The sequence below is a fragment of the Gambusia affinis genome, linkage group LG14 (assembly GCF_019740435.1).
Source record: "Gambusia affinis linkage group LG14, SWU_Gaff_1.0, whole genome shotgun sequence".
Taxonomy (NCBI): Eukaryota; Metazoa; Chordata; class Actinopteri; order Cyprinodontiformes; family Poeciliidae; genus Gambusia; species Gambusia affinis.
Window position 1 is genome coordinate 15,764,568 of NC_057881.1, and position 25,082 is coordinate 15,789,649.

At 38.3% G+C, this 25,082-nt stretch overlaps 1 long non-coding RNA gene across 3 annotated transcripts in view; it reads left to right on the forward strand.

The window, feature by feature from the left end:
- Positions 1–1,126: 1,126 nt before the first annotated feature.
- LOC122843721 overlaps positions 1,127–25,082 on the forward strand; it is a 122,009-nt gene continuing 98,053 nt past the window's right edge. For all 3 annotated transcript variants that reach the window (XR_006372759.1, XR_006372758.1, XR_006372760.1), the window contains exons 1-3: positions 1,127–1,175; positions 1,416–1,477; positions 1,787–1,870. This is a non-coding gene — a long non-coding RNA (uncharacterized LOC122843721). The remainder of the gene's footprint in view (positions 1,176–1,415; positions 1,478–1,786; positions 1,871–25,082) is intronic.

Sequence of the window (25,082 nt, forward strand, 5' to 3'; positions counted from 1 at the left end):
CAGTCACAAAAAAGTAAACCTTTATACAAGGTGAAAAGAATAAAAATAGTGCTTTAAAGATAGAATAACTAAACGCACTGCTGTCATTTTTTCTGTCGTTTCCGTCACATGAAATATTAGTTCAATTTGTATGTGTGATGACAGCTCATTCATATCACATAAAATCACATAGTGAAGTTCATTACTTGCCTTAAGCAAATAACTTTCCCAGAATTTGAATAAGGTGATTCTGATTAAAGGCTGCACAGTGGCGCTGTTGGTAGAGCTGTTGCCTTGCAGCAAGAAGGTCCTGGGTTCGATTCCCAGCCCAGGGTCTTTCTGCATGGAGTTTGCATGTTCTCCCTGTGCATGCGCGGGTTCTCTCCGGGTTCTCCGGCTTCCTCCCACAGTCCAAAAACATGACTGTCAGGTTAATTGGTCTCTCTAAATTCTCCCTAGTGTGTGTGTGAATGGTTGTTTGTCCTGTCTGTTTTCTGTGTTGCCCTGCGACAGACTGGCGACCTGTCCAGGGTGACCCCGCCTCTCGCCCGGAACGTTAGCTGGGGACAGACATCAGCAACCCTCCCGACCCCATTAGGGACAAAGGGTGAATAGAAAATGGATGGATGGATGATTCTGATTAAAAGGAGGGTAGGTTTTAATGCCACTGAATGAATATGTTTTTCACCGTCTACCAGTAATGTAAAATCTGTGGCTGATTGGACACATTTCTCCATGAACTGATAATGATCTGATTCATTGTAATAAATTAAGAATGAAAAATATGACACAATGCAGTTGACCCCCGTACTGTGATACAGTTTAATGAATTGATTTCAATTTATAAAGGAGGCAAAGTTCAGAATTTATACAATGGAATTGGGTAAACAATTCTAATAATTGTAGTGCACTTTTAAAAAACATGGTGCTTAATGCAATATAAAAACTGCCAGAATACAACTGTAGCATCGAAGAAAGAAATCATAATGTATTCCACCAAAAATAAATACGTGAATCTTATTTATGTATTTTTAATAGTTTTTTCTTCATTTTATTGTCTTTCATTTTTATCAGCAACTTGTTATTTAAACAAAATCCATGTAATAAGTTTGGGAACTTTTTTTATTTTTATTTTTTGCGGTCGTGACCCGTGACGTCACTTCCCCCTTCACCCTCCATGACTGTTTTTGAGGAGGGTGAGTTTCTCATGGAGCTTTTGTTAATTTACTGTCTAAAAGTTACTCTAGATGACAAAATGTTTTAGCTAACGTGTTTGTAAGGTGTTCATTTCACGTATATAGTTCAGAGGAGGATGGAATGGTTTTTTGTCGAACTTTAAACCTTACTGTTGTAGCACATATGTGAACAAGCCGACTGGTCTTCCGGCGCCGTGCGGCCATTTTCTCTTTTAATGTGTTTTTTTTTTTCGTGGGCAGGTGAACTGATGTCGACTGGGTGTTTTTCGTGCTGCTGAAGTATTCAATTCCATACTATGCAGGTATGTTGTTTCGCTCTATTTAAAAAAAATAAATAAAAATTATTGAACTATCTTGTCTGTTTTTGAATTTGTTATTTTCACAAAATAACAAATTGTTATGCCTTTAAATTATTAATCATAGAGATCGGACGGTGGTGTGTGTTTCTTTTATTTTTATTTTGTCGCGATTTAAAATATGCAAAGCCGTTTATATTAGCATTTGATGCTGGATACTGTGATAAAAGACCAGACCTTTCATGGCTGGAAGGTGAACTGATATCAGCTGGGTGTTTTTTGTGTTGCTGAACTATTTAATTCTGTTCTGTGCAGAATAAAAACGCCATCACTTTGGCTGACCTGGAACTCCTGAGCCGTCTCCATCCGCACAACGCAAAGCTTCAATCGGTGATTCAGGTAGTGTAACGCAGAGCCCGGCTACATTAAGACGTATTATTTAAAATTTCTTGCTTTAAAACTTCTTAACCATTCAGTGTTACTATAAACTAACACCAGTGTCATGCCATCAATGACGGCAAAGGAGTTAATTTGGACTGCAGATATAATACCCATTCTCTAAGACATGCAGAGCATAGTCCAAACCCTGTTTTCATTAGCCTTACAAAGTTCACTAACACATTTGTTGTAGCCCACCACAAATTGAAAACTAGTGTATTAATGGTGCTTATACTGAGAATAATCCAATAATTCTTTACCTTTGGGCTGGCTTGAAGTGTACACATCTCATCTTATAAGACTGATCACTTAACAAAACAATTGTCTATTAACTTTTATATTTAACATTGTTTGGCAAGCTAGCTGGATAATTTGATGCACTTAATCACACTGTAAACCTTTGGGACAATTTTTTCTAACCATGGAATGATGAAAACATTTTATTTTTTTTTGCTAATTAATTTTTTTTCTAAGCACTAAAAATGCAACCTGTTAATACGGGGTGCCTTACTCAGTCCGCAACCATGCATCCCTTCTCCAACCCACCTGAATCAAATGAATGACTCAATACCAGGCCTTAGCAGAGCTGAATGACATGCTGATAAAGGGTTTCAGCTATTTGATGCAGCTGTTTTGAAGATGGGATGCATCTACAGGGTAGTGATTCAAGAACTTGTCTTGTAGAAACTAATGGAGGCCTCCTTCAATGCAGTATCTTCACCAATTATTAGAATAGTACAAAGCTATTGAATTTTGCACTGCCCTCTAGTGGATTTAGTGTCTCATAACCATGCCAATATGACGCACCCCAGAGTTTGTGATGTTAGACAACATTTGAAACCGGCATACGTTTTTTCACTAATAGTGTAAAGGTACACAGTCTCTTACCTTTATTGTAAAGTTCAGTTTGGTATGATTTTGATATGCTTGAAATGGAGGTGAAACCACAAATGTGTGAAGCAAAATTTCTTGATATTTGCATTTTAACAATATATTATCTAGCATTTTAAAAAGTGGCAAATTTAAATTCCCAAGACTGATCTTGGTATTTAAAGAAATCGCTACGCAACAATAAAACCACTTGACAGTGGTCAGTATGGGTGGGTAGGATTTATAATAAAACTTTTAGAACTTTTGATCAAGTTTGAGATATTTTTAAAAAATGGACAATTCAGTGTATGCGTTGTACTGGAGGTGGTCACGACTTGTCTCTACATTTCTGGTATTGAGGGTCGGAGTCATGCTGCAGGTACTGTAGCTGTTCAGATTTATTCTTTAGCTGATTTTTTTTTTTTTTATTAGATTTTTTTAGGCAGGTTGTTTTCTGCACCACTGTCACTGTAGCTCAAAGAATTCTCCACTTTGTTTTGTTTTCTAAAGTGGCTTTGCAAAATGTAAAATTCTGCATTCTTATCCCACTCAAGAAATCCTGTTATGCATGTGCTGAGATTCAAAATAACACTGTATTCATACAGCACACGTTCATGCAGAACTGGAAAGGCTATCCTAATAATTTTGGTATTTTTGCATGTACCATTACCCCCTTATTGTTTACATACAGTGAACTTTAGTGGAAATTAATGCAAATAGTGGGCAGAAACATGGAAATAAGTTTATTTTTAAAACACTGGACTGAAGACAAGCATCTGATTTATTGTTCTTGCATAAAAATATAACTTGGTTAAATAAATACAGTTTTTCCAACTACAGGGTTCAATCAGGACATCATTTAACTACCTTGCAGGCCCGGAGAATTTGCCTCTGAAATATTATTATCATGTTTTAAAAGAAATGTACAAAAAGGAGAATATAGGTAGAAATGTTACCTACATTCCAAACAGTTTTGTGACAGTCAACAACAACAAGAAAAAAAAAAGAAAAAAATAGAGGTAGTCCATATTTTTAAATTCTGATAATGGGTCTAGAATCTCAAAATACTTGCAAATGTTGGGATTGTCCTGCAAAGAACAGCAGCAGGGGAATGACTTACTGCTGGAAAAAAGGAGGATTATTATTTTTTTTTATGGAAAAGATGGAAAGATGCGTTCAGAGTTCATATACATACACCTTCCCCATCTCTCTTCCTCCTGACCTCTCGGTCTCAGAGAGAGTGATTAGCCTCAGCAGGTGTACGGACACAGTCACCCCCATTGTAGCAGCAATGAATAAATAAAATGCTTGAGAGTGCTGTTTTAGAAAATGGCCCGAGTCCTTATGCCTACAAAATGTTGACTGGTTTTACCTTCAGAAATCTTCAGTATATATATATTCATAGTCCAGCTGTGATAAATGGATAAAACTTAAGAGTTTGCTGGTTGATTTAGTCCTGGTGTCGTGTTTCTGCCTGTCTCATCCATTTTTTTTATGTAGAAGGGGAAACCTCATAGGCATATTATTACTCGAGTATGGTAAAGAAAAAAAAAAGGAGAGAGAGCGAGGGAGAGAGAAACCTTTCATTATGCTATGCAGTGTGTATGCAGGTTAGTGATGCGAGTCTGCTGTTAGATGCTCTTTGTGTGTATTCTTTAGGGCCTGTAATGTGTTTGGAATTATAGCGCAGAAAGCAATTAACCGTTTCATACACCTCGCTAATCCTGTCATCATCTTTTCATTAACATAAAAGCATCACACCTGTGCTTGATGTGAATCAGTGAGGTCAGTCCAGCAAGAGCCGCGCAGTCATCTGGTAGCAGAGCAGTGATTGCCGAGAACATTCGGGTCAGAACATCGTCATTTTTGACAAAAATTACCGCTGTTGTGACTTCCTCACAAAGTACTGTCTTCTCCTTTTTCTTTCCACTGAAATCAGAAATGATCTTGACTCATAGATCAGTGGATGACATCTACACATTTTACGCCTCACCGCAGCTGGAAGTAGAAATGCCTTCTTAATTATCAGAAATAAATGGCAAATACTAATCAAGAATCCTCTGTTTAACTGGATAAAAGATGTAAGATTTTATTAAGTAGTTTGTATTAACATTTGTTATAATATAATGCGAACTTCTGGGAAATGTTTTCGTTTGCTGAGCATTTAAAGTGTGCATGTGGCTTGATATTTGATACAGTCTAAGGACAATTTTTCCAGCAAATACTACATTGTGAGGACGGGGTTAGGTTTAGGAGTAAGATGTCAGTTATGTTTTGATTAGGTTTAGCAATTGATTAGTTGGGGTTAAGGTTTAAAAAAATTAAAGGTTTGTTACCCAGAAACAAACCTGACAAACTGAACTCTTTAATTCTTCCCTCTTGCCTGATAGTTGGATAAATTTGAATTAATACTTTTCCCCCCAAATTTCTCAATCAATGGTCTATCTTTTGGTTAAAACAAAATAAAATAATTTATTCTTATTTAAGGTTCTTGCTCAGTTACATAAGCAATCTAATCTCGCACCTAATCTCATGCATGCCTCTGTAACTTTTTATGTGACTCTTTCTTTCCAGTTTCATCCCACAAGTTCTTCCACAAACTTCAGTTGGTTCTGAATGCAGAACCAACTTCCCAGCTTGCCTTGTCACCAGAACCCAATCCACAGAATGTGTCACTCAGTTCTTCCTGCAACCTCCTGTCAAAAAAAAAACAAAAACAAGATTTAAGATTCTCCTTCAAACTTTCATAGCTGTCCATAATCTTGCTCCTCCACATCTCTGAAATGATCCTTTTTCATTGAAAACTCATAGATAATCTTTTCCAGTTCTCAACTCTCTTGCCAAGTTATCTACAATCATCTTCAGGGCCGTAGCTGCACTGTAGCCCATTTCTGGAACTTATTCTTACTTTTCCTATGCACCCTATAAAACCTTGCAAATGTTTTCGTAGCCTAAGAATTCCCCCACATTACAAAGAAAAAATTAGCTTTTAAATAAATAAATAAATAAATCAACATCATGTGTGATGGACCAAGACAATGTTCTGTATTATTACCAAGTAAAAAAACAATCCTACATGGTTATGACTTTTCCAAATTTGCACATAGAGGGAACAGTTTTAGTCTACCATCTAACTCTGTAGGCTATATGGTGGATATATTTAATAAAATTGTATTTTAGCTGGTTAATCAATGTGGCTCATTTGGGGCGTGCTGTGGTGGTGTAGGGGATAACGCGACCCACATTTGGAGACCTTGAAGTCCTTGAAGCGGCCGTCGCGGGTTCGATTCTCGGACCCGGCGACATTTACCACATGTCTTCCCCCCTCTCCTTCCCCCTTTCCTGTCAACCTACCTTCATATAAGGGACACTAGAGCCCACAAAAGACTCCCTGGATGGTAGAGAAAGAGAGAGAGAGAAAAAAGTTTGCTCATTTGTAAAACTTGTGGAGAACTTTGAAAATTGTGTAGAAATAATGCTTTCAGGACTCTGTTTTAATAAAATACAAATATTGTGTTGATCTCTACAATTTTCTAAAGGAGAAAGAAATATTTCTGAATAACTGATGCAGTGTATCTAAAACAGAAAAAAAAAAACCTTTGTTGGAAATTATTACCCTGCAGTTATTTTATTGTGAATCAGTCGGCTTTTATTAAAGCCAGATATTCTGCAGCTGTGAACAGCATTGCAGAATATGAGATACGGTGCTTTATTACTCTTGTAATGTTTTTAAGATCACTTAAGGTAAATCTTGCAAGTAACTGCCAATGTAGAAAAGCATATAAAATGTCATAAATAGCAACCGTAGTTGCCTCTTTATCATATATGAATGAATGTCTGTGTGTTAGGAAAGCAGACGTCTTTTAAATACAAAGAGCAATCCTTCAGTAGTATTATTGTGAGAAGTATTAGTGAAAATCTAAATTACTTAATTAAAAATATTATATTTTCAAATTATTTTGACCGAAATAGTCTCTAAAAAGCCAATATTATTTAATGTTTAAGAAAAAAAGTATCAGGGGGGGTTGATAAGTGAAACTTGCGTAATGGAAACTCTTTTTTTTTTTCCTTCCTTCCCAGTTGAGATGTTCATACGTGTTGACAAAGTTTCCGGTTACATTAATCCCAAAAAGCAAGAGTTGATGCCCCTCGCTCTGTAATGAGGCAATATCCACAGCGATGTGGCTGCACGAACGATGGAGACTATCTATTGGCGCTAACGCGACATTGGCTCTAAGTAGGGCGACGGGATGGGCTGAGCCGACTTTAAAGAGATCATTCTGATAAATAGACTTGATGAGGTTGGATGGTTGAGTGTTCTCTCCTCGGAGAAAGCGAGCCGAACCCGTCACGGTAGCGGTTATGCGGCTCTGACGAGGCGGAAGGGATTATGACATTAAGTTGGCTAAGCGTCTGATTTTAAGGGAGGTTTGTTGCTGCTGTGTTAAGTACCCATGCCTGCTGATTCACAGAGGGGTGGTAATATTTGATTCAGTATTTTTGGTTTGACACTGACAGCGTTGGCAGTTTAATGTTAAAAGTTTGGTAAATACGTACTGGTTTGCGACTGCATGTTAAAGTCTGTGTCTCGACTCGATTGGTTTAAAAGGAGCTTAACCGAAGTGCCAAAGGATATTCAAGTCAAATTATAACTAAGATATTTATTGCCTGTGTTTCTAAAATATAACACCACACATTCAACTAAACCTTCCCGATCCATTAGAAAATATAAGTTTTGTTTTTCTCTTTCTTCCTTTATTAAACTTTTTCCCCTGTTATTGTTTAGGACACCAGAAATGTTATACATCAGCAGTGCATATTTCACCATATACCGTTTTCCTCGATGTGCAGAAAATGACAAATGAGGACGTAGTTTGTATTTTACAATATATTACTTGAGACATGTACTATGCCGTTTTTATGGCATAGCCAAAATGGGAAAGCGATCTACCTTACTCTCATGTACCAAACTGAAATGTTGAAAAATTGCTGCAGTTTCTGGATAACTTGGAGGTAAATCTTGTTAAATTTAAACAAAATACTTTGCCCCTTGTCTTAGCAGGACATCAACTTCAGGTATTTTGGGGTACTGCAGTGCAATCCTCAAATGGCCCTCAAAGGAGTAAAGGGATAAGCTCTAGAAATTAGGATAACCACCTCCTTTCTCTTTTGCTGACCCTTTGCTCTGTAAAACAGCGTACATAGATGCGCCACGAAATAAAATCCAAATCTAAAAGATCTAAAAGTCCAGCCAAGAATGAAACGATTACCAGTCTTTATTTTAAAGTGGGAAAATTACAGCTCTGGACTCCAGGGTTGCATAATATGGAAAAAGTTCTGCGCCCGCCTCCCATGCGGCGACAGGGTAGCGTGGCCAAAGAATTCGTCTTGGTCCGGTTTACAGGAGGTTCACGATTTGACAATTTAAGACCGGCTGGCAGAGGAGAGTTAGCAGGGTCAAAACTATTAAACCAGAGTCCGTAACAATAACTAGGCAGGGGCAGGCGAGGAGCAGGGGGATCAGGAAGGCGGAAACAGGGTCGAGTTCTCCGAGTCGACAGGAAAATGCAGAACTTCGTCTGCATGGTGCTTCAGGTAATGTGGCACCTGTGCTGTGGCTGGAAAGGGCTTTCATCCTGGAAGAAGCACAGGTGGAAATAATCAGACAGGCACAGGTGAGCGTGGCTAACCAATTAAGTAGTCATGGAAACCAAGAGCAGTGACCTAGGGAAAAGTGGTTAGAGCAACAATTAACGCATAATGTGACACGAAAACAGACCAGAAACAAGAATTATGGCCAAAACAAACAAACAAAAAAACTTTAGTTGTGAGTCATGGTAAACTGAAGCAGCCCAACTTCTTCTCCACATATTGCAAACAAATCAAAGAGTCGCACAGGAATAAAACTGCAGTATAAGGAACCACAGACTGGAAAGCAAAAGTATGGAGATTGTTTTTTCCATATTTATGCTAACTGGTAGTTCTCATTCAAACACAAAATAAGGGGAAATGCTGTTGAGGTGTTATCTAAGGTACATATTTCTGATTATTTAAAAAAATATATATATTTTTGAAGGTTTGTAAGTGTTTCTATGTTAATTTTTAGCTCTAAGGGGGTGTTGTAGTGGTTGCATAAAAAGTGATTGAAACAAATTCATTTTTACAATAATGTTACTGCTCATACAGGCGGAGTCATCATAGTTTGGAGAAAATAATTCTTTTTTCCAGCGTGAAAAAATCTTACTGACATAAACTCAGTAATAGAAGAACTAAGAAGAAAAACCAAATTGCCACACATGCTCAGTTTGCTTGAATGCTTTATGCAGAAGGGTTACCTGACAGTTCAGGCAAATCAAGGCTTAGAGCTTTTTCCCACTGACGGTTGACATATGTAGTAGAGCAGCTGATGATTCGGTCTGAATCTATCTGTAAGGTCTGAAGTGGGGCCATTCTCTTGTGGGCACCTTGTTTTCTTTTCGTTGCTTGAGACTCAGAGAAGCCTCAAAGAGACACTCCTTTGAACAAGACCAAAGACATGTGCAAATCCCAAAACCCAGTTCCATTAAAACCTTCTGGCTGTCGAAAAGGCCCCCAGACGAGAAGAGTGTTGACATGTGCTCCCTTTGAAGAGGGAAACGTCCTCCTGTACTTACAGTGAGAATTACCATGGAGAATCTGCTAAGTAATGTCTTTTCTTTTTTTAAGCACCGTTTTTCAAAGAAAGTCTAGCTTTTACCAATTTGTCTGGCATCTTTAACATATATTTAGATATTATATATTTTTTTGAATTATTGTGACGAATGTTGGCATGTTTACCTCCTTTTTTTTAAACATTTTACTAAGTTAATAATTAAAAATGCAAAATATTTCACTGCTTTTTAAGTAAATTGTGTTCTCACAAGAAAATCTTCTCCTGAGGAAAAAAAAAATGGTTTGAATTTGTAGGAGCTGTATGTCAGAGACAAGTATTTGAGCACAGCCATTGCAATACATCCTTATCACAGGCTGAAACAGTCAATACAGTGTCTCTTTTTCGATCAGTGTAGCTGTAAAGAGAAGGAAAAGTTTAAAAATAATGTTGATTGCCCATAAAACATCACATCATAGTTGTAGTCGTAATGAGCTGGAACCCGATCAGGACATCTTTGATTCTAAAATAATTTAATATAAGAAATAGCTTGAGCCTGTGATACATTTCATTGTTACCTACGTCGATAAATAAATTGACAGAATTTAATTCAAAAATCCAGGTATGTACCATCAGCATTGCCCTTTCAAATTAATTATTGAAGGAAAATGAGGAAATCGTGCAAAAAAAAAAAAAATGAAACAAAGCTGATCTTTTGTTAACTTGGAAACATGGCCAAATGTCAGAAGGGACAAGTTGCAATTATTAAGCCTTCTTTTCCCATCCATCACTCCAGCTGTAACATAATAGATTTGATTAGTTGCCTCCTGAACATGACAGGCTGGAAATTGCCTGCATAAGCCTGATAAATATAACATTGGTATTAACACTAGATGGTTTCTGGTGAATTCACTTTGCCGATGAATTATGTGAAGTTTATGGTCTTTACTGTTTTTGTTTTTATTCTCTCTCTTGCTTAAACCTTCAACTTCTGTCACCATTTGTTCTGCAAAGAGTAGGCCATGCACTCGGAGCACAGAAAGCTGAGAAAACACCTTGCGAAGAAGACCTTCAAATAACTTCTTAAATTCTCAGCAGGTGGATTAGAGGGTTGCATCCAAGTGTCATTGTAACACTCAGACCAGGTGGAAGATATGCACCTCAAACTGAACATACCAAAACCACTCACACTCCAAGCCATGACACTGAGCCTGAATGAATTGCAGACACGTTGTAGAACAGAATAAAGTATCCTTTCAAGCAACTTTCCCTTTTTATGCTCCCTCTGTAATAAAAACGGTTCATTCTGAGTCTTGTCCCTTCTGTAAAAGCATAGAAAAGCACTTTCATTAGAACAAGTGCTTAGTATGATGCATTCAGTGATTGGGAAAAAATTGAATTATTGAGCTTCTGACCAAGCTGCAAGTGACGAGGGGCCGATGAAGATGAAAATCTGCAGGTTCCGGTCGCCAGCAAATTTTTCGCTGCATCCCTGAAGTGTTTTTGTCTTCTGGAATTCTTTGAGAAAACTAGATCTCTTTTAAATGTGCTCACTGCAAATTAGCCAAATGTATTTGAACATACAGAGCAATACACAACTCCCCTTCTGTCATTACTCTCCTAACTTTGATGACATTGGATTGTGTTGCTACAATGTACTCCCTCAAAAACAGATGCCTGCTCCAGGCCACATCCCTGCAAACAAGTCAGTGACGAGAAGAAAAAGAAATAGTCTCTGAAAGATGTTAAGAAAGGCATCTTTCAGAGATGCATTTCAATGCTACACTTTTGGCATTCTCTTGAGGTGCTTTGCATTCTTTAGATGTGTCAAACTTTCACCAACAAAAAAAAAGCATACTTTACCCTGTGCATTAAGCTACTCATCGACTTCAACAGCTTACTTAAGACGCCGGAGATAACTAGTTTCCAAAGTAATGCCAGAGCTTTCACTCACTCCAGTTTTTTAATAAAAATAAAAAATTCACGCCATACCGTTCTTTACGACAGCCAGTTTAATTACTCAACAAGGAGTCCTTCCTTCCTGTGCACATTTTTCATTTTTATGCTTTATAGTTTGCTTGTAATTTGCTCTTTAGCAGAATGCAAATTGATCGCATGAATCAATGAGGCCATTCGCATTTTTCAAGAATGAGTTACAGCTTCATAAGTTGACACTACCATTTTTGAGTTCAAGTTAATGAGCTCCCACTGAGTGGGACGCACTCTCAGCTGCATTACTCATTCTTATCCTCAATAGGATCACTTCCTTTATGGAAATCTACCTACCTATTAATGCGACTGAAAAACATCACTCTTTTTTTTTTTCTTCTTCTTCTGCTTCTTCTCCTTCTTTTTAGAGAAGAAGAGCCGAGCTGAATTAGGAAGACTGACAATGCCTTTCATTTGCATGCAGGAAATTGAGTCTCTGTCATTCAGCTGTTAACAAAATACATTGTGTCGACCGTAATCTCGCCAAGTCCTTTTGTAGAGTAACAAAATTAATTAATAAACAATCACAACCGTGGATAGGAGGCAAATATGCAAACACAGATGATGCCTTATAACTGAATTAATATCTCTTCTCGTCCCCTTGGGATGTTTCAACCTTTGTGCATCCAGATATTGATTTAATTCACTTCCACCGATTCAGTTGAGCAGGACTCCTTTTTTTTTTTTTATATATAAAAGGGCAGCTATGACTCTTTAGCAGTTTCTCTCTGTTATGCTGAAGATGACAGCAGAGTCAGTGATGATGAGTCGAATGATTCGTTTGTTATGCTCCAATTGCTCTGCCGTATGAGCTAGTTTAGTTATTTTTTTTCCAAGCTTTTCATTTTTAGGGATTTTCTTTATTAATCAAAATTTGTGCAAAGTGCTATATATTTTTTATTTTTATTTTTCTACCTCTTGTGTTGCAACCACAAATTTTATTGGGATTTTATGCAATGCACTTTTTTTTTTTTTTCTTTTTTTTTTTACAAGTCAACCTGAAAAATATGCCGTGCGTTTATTTTCATATCCCTTCAGTTAATGCAGCTTGAAACAAATTTTTGCTGCAATTACAGTTTTAGCAACATGCCTCCTCAAGCGTTTGGAACCAGAAATTTTCTGCTTCTTCTTTTGAGCTAATAATTCATAACATGAACAGTTTGTGACTCCTCTTTCTCTCTCCCATACAAGGAAACAAACACAGCCCAATTCCTTTCTCTCTAAAGAGACACGTTCCAAATAAAAAAAGGCAAACAAAATCGACATGACGGATTGATGAGCAGCGACTCTGCAGTGAGCAGCTGCAAAAGGTTATAAGGGTGAGTTCCCAGCTGATGATGCCGCCGCACATTAAGGCTGAGGCACTCGGATGAAAAAATCACCAGGCCACAGTCAGGTTGTATCCATCCGTCGCAAGTTTTGTCAGATGCAATTTAATTTTATACCTCCTGATTTCTCATCTCGTTTTTCAAAGTGAGTGGCAAAAGGGGTGCACCCTAAGACTTTATGAACTTCCCCTTACCTGCAGATTAACACACATACTCGCAGCATGGGGCTAATTATCTTCTTTATCAGCTAACCGTAACTTCGGAGTGGGCCCCATTGATAGCTGCCCATTGATACACAAATTGCAGATTGAAAAAGAGCCCGCCAATATTTCCACTCCCCTGTTAGAGGAAAGATATGGCGCTACGCTGATGATATGATCCTCCTTCTCAATGATGCGTATCCAGATTAAGTGGGAGGCAATGTGGTGACTGCTGGTGCCGTCTTTTGATAGCAGTTTTTCTATTTACTCATCAAAACACTGAAAAACATCGTCGGTAATGAGCATTTCCTCCCTCCCAAGCATAAAGACCCCAGCTGTCACAGCGAGCACGCAGCGCGTCCTACACTCGCTCCTTCCTAATGTATGCTTTGCTGATGTATGATAATACCACCATGAGGATAAGTGTCTCTGAAGAGAGCAGCCTCGCTGATGATGCCTCACACCCATCACTTCAAGTCTCTGAAGTTGAAACAAAAGGGCTCACTGCGGAACAGATGACTCAGATCGGCTTTCCTTTGATACGAGACTTGACTCGGCGACAATGACAGAACCAGGTCTGCCGGCGGAGGATTTCTCATGCAGGTTTTGATGAATTTGTTGGGACCGGGTAAAAGATGTGTAAAAGGTCCTCAGATAAATTTGCCCTTTATCAAACCTCAAAGAGAAAAAAAATTCTGCATTTATTTAGAGAAGAAATGGTTGCTTTAAAAAAAAATAAAATATTGGTTGCATGATAATTACCACTGCTGTGAACTTTGTGAACTTTGGAAAAAAAAACAACCCTTTTGTCAAAATAATGGCAGCAGGTTTTCTATAGGACTTAATGCATGAGATCAAGTTGTGAATGGTTTCTTTTTTTGACTGGTGATTCATTTCTACATTTCTACTGAAATACCAAATGATGACTCATTTTCAGGCGTCTGGTAGAGTCCACCTGATTTTTATTTCAAATCTCCTGATAATTTGAGGACCCTATAATAATATCCACCCTAACAAAACTACCTGGCTTATTGGAAGAGAAACATCTCAGATCATTCGCTGTACCTAAGCTTTGAAATGCTTCTCCACATTTTCATCATTTGTTTGCTTGTTGTCAAGAAGCTAAACTTTATTATTGTGTGGCTAAAGCAGTTGCATGTCAATTTGACCACGTTGCCATGTCAAATTGCCATGTTCTTCCTGGGTACTACGTCCCATAACTGTTAATTTTTTGTGACTCTAATTTGACTTTTATAGAATGTGACATTTTATGACTCAGTTAAAATAAAAGAACGTCAAAGCAATGTCATGCAGGTAGATTATCACCAGGAGTGATAAAACTCATTGGGTTATTACAACTTGTTCAAAAATCCCCCAAGGAAGACATGAATTGACATGACATACGAGTCAAGGTTCCAGTTAAACTCACAGTAGAGATTGAGCAAACTTTGCATTAGGAAGTTTCTGTTTAATAGTAACTCAACAAAATGCTTCTATTACTTACTTGTCAAACCATTTATCTTTTAGAGAGATATTTCTCACATTTCAGTGGGAGTTTAGGTCACTGTGCTAACAGATTAGTTTATTTTTAATTTGTTTCCAGGGTTCACAACAAATATCTCGGCATCTATATGTGGGGAAAAAAAAGAACCCATCCACATCCTGTTTGAATGTTACTGTCAAACTCCTTTTGTTCCCTCCGTGTTTATTTGATTTTTTTTTTTTGTCTTATTTATTTATTTTTCTTTCTAGAGAGATTATTTTCAGAGTTCTTTTTCCTAGATTAAACTTTCTTGGAACACTTTACCCCGAAGGGAGGCGACGTTATCGGATCTTTTCAGAACAGGTGCAGAGGGGGAAACGAGTAAGACATTTGAAAAAGGAAAATCCCTTTATTGCATAAAATTGTCTTTAAGATCACAAGGCAGATAAATTCGACATTAGAAGGAAGTGGTTTTTTTGTTTTACATAGAGATATGCAGGAGAAGCAACACTGAATCTAACACTTTTTTTTTTTCCTGAGGTCTATTTATTGCATATCTAGCTTCCTTTGCTTTGTTCTTTTCACTTGGATGGCTGATTAGGGATTTTTATTTTTATTATTTATTTAATCCATTCACTGGTGCTTTATGCAGAGTGGAGTGCAGTGTCAGTCTAGCCTGCTCCCCTACCTGTCCCCGCTCTGCCTTGCCATGCCTTATTAATGTCTCCATCTCTGACGCAACCTGTGTACCAATTAGACCTACTTAACCTTTCAGGAGAAGTATGCTGATTGGCCTTTAACCGGTTAATGTTGCCGCTAAGCTATTCAGTCATGTGTGCATTCCGACCCTCATGCTACTTCCCCTAGATTTTCAGTACGGTACCTGCATCAGCTGCCGTTCCAAAATTCTGCTCCCATCTTGCTCCCACACTTTTCTCTACCACCCCTCCTGCACTCATTCCTGCTCATCTGAGTGGCTTTACCTCTGCATGAATATTTTATGCATCCCTCATGTCAGACCCGAGGTGCAAGGTAGACAAACGTAGCCGAAACAAGCCCACAAGATGATGGAGAGCCAAGGTATGCTCAAATTTCCAGCCAAAGGGTATAGGTGCGGTAACGGAGGCAGCGGAGTTACTCCTGACACTTTTTTTTTTTCTTTCTTTCTTTATATTTTTTATTTTTTTGCGGAATGTCAAAAGGAATAACCGAGAAAAATACATAAACTATGAACTGGCAGCCGTAACCTTGTTGGTTCAGAGCCACAGAGCGCAAGCTTGAAAGACGGGAAGAGGGATAACGCCGTATTGGATATCGTAATGATGGTGATTTTATTCATAATGGCGGAGTATATCACTTGTGGCCACAGTGACACATTTCGCATTTTGGCAGAGCGAAAAGAGATTGCGGCGTCAGGGAGGAAATGACTTATGGGTCGGTGTGACAACAGCTAATCATACCAGTCGCACACAACAACATGTAGGGCGATAAAATAGAGGGCAAGAGGAGCGGCGTGCTCACACGCGCCGTGCACATCCTCACGGATACACAAAGGACTGACCTTGAAAGTGGACTCTATTAATTACACGGACCTTGTGGCGGCTTCGCCGATCCTGCTTTACACGGGTTGTTATAGTGCTTAATTAAAATAATAAGTCAATTATTACCAACATGGCTAAGGTCAGGGCCCAGAAGATCTTGAACTACCACTTGGCGCTCTCTGGAAGGCCTTGTTTTGCGAGTGTTATGTGTTGGATGTATGAACTAAGAAAAAAAAAAAGAGAACTCTATTATCTCTCCTCTTCGAGCCCTCGGTCTCATTGTAAAGTAGCAACCCAACGTTTCTTCTGTACATTCATCCCCTTAACTCAAGCATCCCATTTCACCTGCTGAAAGACAGAGTGCCCTTGCAGGGTAATTATATTAGGTTTGGTGATAGGCGATCATAAAACTCAAAGCACTCTAATTCCTGGGAATGGGCTCTGGGTCCAGCTATGAGTCACGCTGTTGTGTTTGATGTCATATCGGGCCTGCACGCTTTTCGCAGCTGGCCTCTTGTAAATTGTGCCATCATGCAAAATAAACAGATAGGCAAAAATAAATGGTCTTAAATCAGGATCTTTAGGATGGTGCTGCATGCCATCTTCCTTATTACCTGGTTTAGTCTCTGTTCAGCCGGTGATAATGCTGAACTTTATGGCAACATAAACTCTCCTCTGCTGCCTGTGCTTTGCTTCTCTCTCTATGGCCCACCTCAGCTGCCCTCTAGTTTCCTCCTCCTTTCTTCCCACACATTTCCCTACTAAAATGTTTTTTGCTGATTGAAAGTTTTCCCATATTGTGAGATTACAGTTACTAACTTTTATGTTGTAAACCAACATAAAGAAAAGATATTTGGGAGGAGGGAGGAAAGCGATAAGAGGTAGTAATTAGGAATGCACCAGTGAAAACTCAGGTCGATATCCAATATAAATATTGCTAGTAGGTTATTTACCAATGTTGTGTGTGATTTCAGCTTCTATACGCCATAATTGATAAACTGATTAATGGTCTTCTTGTCCAGTCTGTCGGTGTAAATGGACAGGAATGTTTTTGTTGGGTCAAACTCTTAGTTTTTGGGTGACAGATTAAACAGATGTTTTGTCAAATCAAACTTGAATTTCTGGTTTATTTCAAAATCAGCTTTAAATGGTTTGGAGGATTTATTTGACAAATTTTCCAAGGAAGTCAGTTGGACAGAATTATATTTAGATGTGTAAACGGAGATGGATAAAAGCTCAAACAGCAATTTTAATGTTTTAATTGGTAAAAACAAGCATTTTTTTCTATCAACTTCACAACTATTTACTGCTTGAGGTTGGTCTGCGACATGAAATTGCAACAAAATACTTTGAGGTTTGCGATTGGAATGTGACAAAACCCGTACAGAATTTAAGGGAGAATACTTTTTCAAGGCATTCGTTCTCCTCCACAGTTGCCAGAGAGGACTCGATACCTGACCAAAAATATTTCTGAGGTAATTATACAGTATTACGTAACCAAAGCCATGCTTGCACCCTGCACAGTTTCAGTCCTTCACCCTTTTATCAGCACATCCCGTAGACGCTGTTTTTCATGACAGCCACCTCTAACTGCCTGCTCTTCTAATGCCTTTAGTGGCTGTCTTCCTCTTCACACACACAGTGATATGCCTTAAGCTAAGTGGTCCACAGCGGAGCGTGCATGCCAAGGGTGATGTTTGAGTAATGACTATGGATTACTTCGTTATCCCTCCCCTAACAGGCTGGCCGGGTGCTTAAACAAGGTTGCTCGTAACAAGTTGAATACAGGGAGGGAGCCGACAAACAAAGGAGAACAATCCCAGGTCATGTCTTTGCTGCTGTTATGACCGTGAACCTGTAAATCATGTCATTGCATTCCAACATGTGAAACTGTCCTCGTCTTTCCTATTAATACGTACTTAGCCTCGACAAATACATGAAACCAGGAAGTTAGCAGAACAAGCAGTAGCTAACAAAGCATTATTGGCTCTTAAAATAATCCAGGTCTTATCTTTTTGCAACCTTCATGACGGTTCCAGTATCCAAAGCGACAAAAAAGTGGGAGAAAAAAGGGATCAATCGCTTATCATTTGTGGGCAGACAGCAGCTGCTCCGGTTTCAAATTAAGCCAAAGAATTTGGCAATGGGTGAGAACTTATTTGTTTTATTTCTTGTATGGAGGTTTTTTTTGGTATTTTTTTGGATGAAGAGTTAAAAAAAATCTGGACTAGAGCATTTTTTATATATAATTAAATAAGAAACTGGCACAGATGTATGGTAATTAGGTTTACTCCTAATTCTCAAAGCAGTATGGCATTTTTCTAGACACTCCCACATAAAAACATATTTACTTGGTTATTCTTGGGTGTTCTCGATGAACTGGAGAAAATATACTTTTTAAATTATTATTATTATTATTATTATTATTATTATTATTATTATTATTATTTGTCTTTACCATGGTCATGTTATAAACCATGGACTCTCACCTGTTGGGAAAGAATCCAACCTCTCTATGAGAGAACAGAAAAGAGCAGCTGCTGAAAAAAGAATGAATATATAATTAAACTGGGTAGAGTTCTTATCCTTACATTTGACCGACATTTAAATTACAGTATCACAAGTGTAGATGATGACATATCAAGTGTAGATGATGACATATCAATTTGTTTGAAGTTAATTATCATTTTCTTTCATCAGAAGGTAAAATGTTGACAGTATATTTGATTATCTCAAGATCGCGTAGAAATAAACATATTGTTAAACTATGTAGCCATTTTAATGAGAAGCTTCAGGTCTGAGCTCTTTTGAGTCTTTGAGATCAGATAATTTGATGTTTTCCACAGTTTTGTCCAATGCTATTTTCAGTGGATTCAATGCCTTAATCTTGACCTAACTTTGTGGTAACCTTCAGTTTGAACATTTTCCTCTAGGGTATGGATTTATTTTTTAGTTTTTGCCAAGGTTTTTTCTTATGCACTGTCTGAGTTTAGAGATGGATAATTTAGCAAGGAATTGCCATTGTGTGCTCTTGGTAAGGCTGAGGCATCCGGGTTTTTGAATTTGTCTGATTCAGGAATCTAAATTTAAATACATGCTTATATTAACATTTTATAATCTAAAATGCTTTTACTTAGACAAATAGTTTAGTATTGGGGCTGGTATTGTATGTGAATCAGCCCCGGCTCCAGATGAGTTGAACAGGGGCGGGGGACACTGACTTCTTTTGGGGCAAAATGAATCTACGTTGCTGAACGTAGACAACAATATCAGTAGTCTACAGGCTATTTGTTAACAAGCCAAAGGTGCTGTATTGTTATTAGCTAGTTGGATGCAGCTATCATTACCTGCATCCAACAGCATTACTCTACTCAGTCGGTTAGTTTGTGGGGGGAACTGTGCCAGGTTCTTTGCTGTTTTTCTGCATGATTTTAACACAAACCTGACTAGGTCTGCACAGCAGCAGCAGGTCTCCATCGCCGCCGCACAGGTGTAAACCCAGGCAAGGGTTGTAGCGCGCTCATGTTGCGTTTAAAGGCGGCTCGGAAAAACAGGTTATGGCGGACTAAACAGCGGATTAAACAGTTTTAACTGCTGAAAACAGTGACAGAGGACACAGATATGGGAAGTGCGGAAGGCAATACTGTATCAAATTGATATAGGAATAACAGAATATTGGCCACTTTAAGGTAAAAACAACAAACAGCTTTGAGTCCAGGGGCGGCAAGGTGGACTCTGTGGGTGGGCAATGCCCCCCAATGCTCCTGGGCCTGATCTGAATATAAAAAAAACAACAAGCCAAAATGGATACTATTTGCTATATATGGCTGGATTTTCCTCACATATTTTCATCTGCAGTAAGAATAACAAAATAAGCTTTCTTTTCATCCCCATAATAACATTATGCTGCTGTACAAAGCTGGTGAAACTCAAGACTAAAGAGGAGAAGTAAAGAAGCTATGAAAAAAACTTTCTAAACTTTCTTTGAATCAGAAAAAGTTCAACATATGTTTAGGAATTAACTAGAACACTCCCTCAAGAATTTTCATCTAAAATGACTAATATCACATGCGGGCGTAAACCATCAGGTGCACGTGATTAAATCATAGTTACTCAGCATTTTCCATCTTTTTTACCCTGTTTCATCATTCAGTTTAATATGTTGTCACTATTGTGCCAGTTAACACCATGCTAAGATTGAAAGAGCTGTCTTCAGAAAGAAGATTGTTGCAACTTATGACTCTAAGAGCCCAGAAGAGGTCTTAACTGCATTTATTTCTACCGTGAAAAGTATATTCTACAAGAAGATGATATCCATAACGACTGCCAAGACGGCCAATTGAATTCATTCAGTTTGGTAGTAGATAACACAACAATATGAGCCGCCAACAACTCTTAAATGTCATCACCGGATCTAAATAGGCTCGTCTTCTTGTTTCTAAGAAAATATAGGTGCTCTCACATGCAGAAGTTTAACTTTCACGTAAGGATAGAAGGAAGAAACAAAGTATTTCGGATCATTCTATTCTTCTTTCCAATTCAGACATTTCTATCAGCGTGCCTGGCTGTATATTATCTGTTCCAGCCTCAGTGACTCTCTTGCAGTCAGACGTGGGCTTGATTAACCTTCATTGTGCGCCCTTTTCTCCTGGTGAGTTCTGATGCCTCTTGATGGCCACATCCTAAATATATTATAATGGCCACCTCTTAACTAGTGCTGTCACAGCCAGTGTTCTTCACCTGCATTCATTTTGACAGCACTGAGACGTCTGTTGAAAAAGTTAGATCACATTAGTCTTAAAAATGCATCAAACTAATCTCACCTTAACACCATAAAGAATAATACAAAAAGAAGAATGAGCTCACTGCCCTGAGATTATGGTGTGTAAACAGTTTAATGGTGTCAAGCTGCCTTGTAATAGGTGTCTGTCTGTCTGTGGAGACATATGTACTCGTTTTGTGATGATTAGCAGTCATTTCTCTCTTGACTAGGTGGTTGTAGCTGGGTAATTAGATGAGATGCCTCTTGTTGCTTGCCAACTCAAGTTCTTCACATGAACTAGATTTTTTTTGAGCCACAACAATGGCTTAAATAAAATAACCTTAAGTCAAGATGATAATGTCAATGATGAGTGGCCAGAACTGCACAATGACTTATACGTAGATACAACCAACCGGCACGGGAGCAGCGACAGCTTCGTTTGACCGAGCACTGTTCACCTGTGGAGAATGAACCACTTTGCAAGCAATCATCACTACCATAAAAAGGAGAAAGAGCTTGTACTGTAACACCTTAACTTTACTGTGTCCATGTCACAGATGATGCATTAAGGATAGTGATGGGAAGGGCAGGCAGGTCACAGATTCCCTATAGTGACCAATAAATATCTCACAGCGACCCACGCCTGCGTGTTGTATTAATTTCTTCCACTGGGGAAAGTTGATCCCTTGTTGAGGAGAGATTGACGATGGACATGAAAATGTACCCACAGTGATTTTTGTAGGCTATAAAATGCTTTGTGAAAAATAAACCAGAATGCCTCTACAGCAGTTTTTTTTTTTTTTCTGTATTAGAAAAGAGAGACATTGAAAGGATTGGACATGTGGTCATGCATGGAAGAAGGCCAATCTTGAGAGGACTGATCACATGGAAGTAAATCATCTCTCCTGCACAGACAGTCATTCTCAGGCATGTTCTTTGATGATGGATAAAAACAGGGGAATGGCGAGAGCTTAATTCACTTAGTAGAGACCTGTGTGCTTTGAGTCACTCGAGTTTATAAAAAGGTGGAAAAGTAAAAGCACTGGGGAAAAAAGCTTGATTTTAGCCATGTGTGTCAAGAACTTGACTTCGGTCTACCTGAAGCTGAAATGAATGCAATATTTGAAACTGAAAGTTAGGTAAAGAAAATTGTCAAGATGTAAAATCCTGAAATGATTTTCAATATCTGTTGACTAAATCATTTTTGATTTTACAGCTTTCAGGGGCCCAATATACCAAGGCATACCTGTTTTTCTATGATGCAATTCCTATAACATAACGCTGCTTTTAGGGTTTTATTAATCCGCTCACCTGTGTAAATAAACCGGCAGCGTTCTCCCCACACTTTGCTTTCCATGCAGTTCCGGGAGGAGAAAAGCTGTCATACTCCAAACATCGCGGCAGTCATTTCAAGAATGCTTATTGGTCTCACAACAATAAAAGGAAAACTTCACTTTATACTGCTAACAGTTATCAACAACTCATAAGAGGAAGTGAGAGTGCTGTCCAAGACAAATAATGATCCATCTGGAGCATGGTGCCCTAAATAATGAAGATTCAAGGCAGATAAATTTTCTTCTGGGAATTTTAATAATCAACGTACCCATATCACTTGAGGAATCATTACAGCCTTAGTTGCTTGAATGAGATTTTATGGACCATAACTTAGTTTTGCTTTGCTCATCCCCCACATATTGCTGTGACATCCCAGTCACCTGACTGCCACTTTTCCCATTCTCCATAAAATCAAATGATTTGATTGTTTGCATATCAGTGGTACTGAAATATAAGGACAGCCATTGTGTGGAAAGTCAAGGACTCCTCACATCACTTTCATATTGCAACGCAGTTTAAAACCAGAGAAGGAATGCATTATTTGAAGATGTTTTTTAAAAAATGTTCAAAGTAAACATTTTGTGCTATGATTAATGTAGTAATTTAAGTTTCATAATATAGATGATGCCATCTGCCAACACAAATGGCTGCATTTGGCTAAGATCCACAGATACATCGATCTGTTCACTTTTGAACCAAAGACATGACTTGATGCTCCTGGTATGTGTTTCCAAATTCACCAAAAAGAGATTATATTAGCTTTTTTTGTTCTAATAATTACTCTTTAAATTGATTCCCATCACTTATTGTTCATTAGATCCACTATAAACGGCGAGGATTGCAGAATGTTTCTCTTTTCCCTTGACGAAATGTCTCATTGCCATTAGTTATTGCCACGCGTTTTGCTGTTCATTTTGAAATAAGCAAAAGAATTAAAACTCGGAACATGTACACCCTGTGTTAAGCTATTCATGATGTTCATTCAACAACACCCAGAAACAGTTGTCTCAAGTCAAGCTAACTTGGAGCACAAAACATTAACAGGGTTGTAATGCTGTGAGGAGGGATGTCAGTGCCAACAAAAAGCTGTCACATATCGATGTCTTCGCTAAATTGTTGCCATGCATGTCATATTAGTCCAATCAGTCGGCCTCTGTGATGCAGATAATTAGAACATAAATGAATCAGGATGCCAAGATGCCTACTTGGGTATAAAGTGGCACTAAGGCATGCATTAATGCAGTTTTAATAAGTGCTCCTCTCCATGACACTGCCTCTGTGCTTAAGTTTATTTCCTTACGTATCTCATTTCATGCTGCCAACTGAACTGTAGCTGCGTGGGTTTTTATTTTTTTATTTTCTTCATCCTCATCCATCAATCCATTGCTATTTTTATGAATTGTTTAAGAAGTTTAGATTTGTGTTTGACTTTTGAATTAGGAAAAAAGCAGAAAGGACAAATTCAAAAACAAAAGGAGTCTTGCCAGCTTTCTTGCTCTTCAAAAGACCATTTATGATGCATTGACTCACTGCTCGCTGTAGATGCATTATAAATCTATCTACACGGATGAAAAAAACTGCATTATTAATTCTATTCAGTGTTAACTATTGCCTGTGGATTTTATTTTGTAAAATTTGGAGACTGGTGACAGGTGATGTAACAACCCTCATTTACTATACACAGTTTTTCTCTGTTATTTTTGGGCATTCCTTGGAACAGAATTGAAATTTCTTTTGCAAATGCCGACTATTCCAAAAATGTACACTAGTGACTGAAAAAATAAATAAATAAATAAATAAAAATAGCTGGTTTGACTTTCCTGCCAATTTCAGGGCATGTTTCATTTCACCATTACAATGGCTAGACATTAACATGCTTTTTATATTTGCATGTTATTGTTTGGACAGAAGAATTTGGCTTCTAAAAATTGTAACTAAGGATGACGCAGCCTTGTGTGGCAGTCAGTGATTCTCTCCTTTAGCTCTTGGCTGGTTGGTTTAGACTTTTCTATTTCACACATTGAAGCAATCTGTTTTAGGTGTTACTAAAATACATGCAGAGCTGCCACCTCAAATGTCTAAAATTATCATGTCAAATGCTTAAAAAGTTATGGCTTCAACATCTGAGCTCTCATAAATTGTTTAGAAGAGGGTGGTATGATGTGAAATTAACTTTTTCAGTTTTATATCGTGTTATAATGTCCTTGCCTCAACAAAAGCATTAATCAAAAGTGAATCAAAAGAACTACTTTTTGTTCCAGCGCTCCTAAAAACAGTTGTAAACGGCATTATGGACGAGCATTCCTGTGATGACGTTTACAACTGCAGGAGCTTCTTAACGAGACGGAGGCCAATTTCAAGGCGTCAAATTGTGAAGTCAAATTTCTTTTATTTTTGATATGTACATTCTAGGGGTGTGCCACCAATCATAATCGGCTGATTTCTGTGAAAAAGTGTATGATCGGTGATCGCCGATCACTGTCTCTTGTTGCCGATCACCAAAACAATCACAATTGTCTCACTTCGCAGCCTGTGTGTGCAGCTCGTCTCCTCTTTCCTTCACACTGCACAAGTGCGCAATAACAAATCCCGTTGTGTGAAACCTTAATGCTCTGAGTGAGTGGGGAAGTTTGCATGTAGCAGCGGAAAATGACCCCGAGAGTGAAGCACGTCAAAACGTATCAACAAAACAAATATAATATGGCATTTAAAAAACAAGCACTTGACGGAGTTCGGCTGTATCGAGACTTAATGCAGGAACAAGAGGACATCCGGAGCAGCCGGTAAAGCAGCACTCAACTACAAAGACTCACCCGAATTAGCATCACAGTCACAAAGCTAAACAAATAAACCGAAAAATAATTCAAGTGTTAGAGCTAGTGGTGAAAGACGCTGGTTCTGGTCTCGCTCTGGGACTTCCTCTATGAGCTACTGGTAGTAATATTTCACAGACGGAGTTCCGCTCGACTCCACCCAGCACACCGAATGTCTGCTTAAAGCTGCAGCAGTAACATAAGCAAAAAAATAAAAAAAATTT